This window comes from Kogia breviceps, chromosome 10 (assembly GCF_026419965.1).
Source record: "Kogia breviceps isolate mKogBre1 chromosome 10, mKogBre1 haplotype 1, whole genome shotgun sequence".
NCBI lineage: Eukaryota > Metazoa > Chordata > Mammalia > Artiodactyla > Physeteridae > Kogia > Kogia breviceps.
Genome location: NC_081319.1, coordinates 85,714,703 through 85,715,229, shown reverse-complemented (window position 1 = coordinate 85,715,229; position 527 = coordinate 85,714,703). Strand labels below are relative to the sequence as shown.

Here is a 527-nt window from a genome sequence, read left to right as displayed (position 1 = left end):
AGCGGAAAATCAAGATAGAGATAACTGCGACGCTCAGCCTCGGCAGCATCTCTATACTGTGGGGAAAACGGCTGCAGATTGGCAAATACCAGGGATGCCTTGATTGCTGCTTTTAATCCCATTTGTGGAAGTCCCATATCAGAAGGTGCCATTTTGTTCATAACATTTAATACCTTTAACAAAAATACCGTTTTCATCTGTGAAAGTATATTCACTTATACCTTTCTAACGTGGCTCCAGTGGCGCAATCGGTTAGCGCGCGGTACTTATAAGACAGTACACTTGTGAGCGATGCCGAGGTTGTGAGTTCGAGCCTCACCTGGAGCAAATTTTACTACTCTCCAGCGCAGGCCACCCCCCGCAGAGACCAACTGTTGTGATATCTGTCCTACATCTTGCTTGTGATTTTTCTTAAAATTCTCTCTTAAAGTAATGCATAACAAGTACCATCCTGCTGAGAGTGGTGCCTGCCTTCTTCCAACACTTTGGCAATTTATCATTTGACACTTACCAAGACGATTGTTCAC

The 527-nt window shown here is 44.2% G+C and overlaps 1 non-coding gene across 1 annotated transcript; it reads left to right on the top strand.

Moving 5' to 3' along the window:
- Positions 1–233: 233 nt before the first annotated feature.
- On the top strand, positions 234–327 carry TRNAI-UAU (transfer RNA isoleucine (anticodon UAU)). The gene is made up of 2 exons: positions 234–271; positions 292–327. It is a non-coding gene; the product is annotated as a tRNA-Ile (tRNA).
- The last annotated feature ends 200 nt before the right edge of the window (positions 328–527 follow it).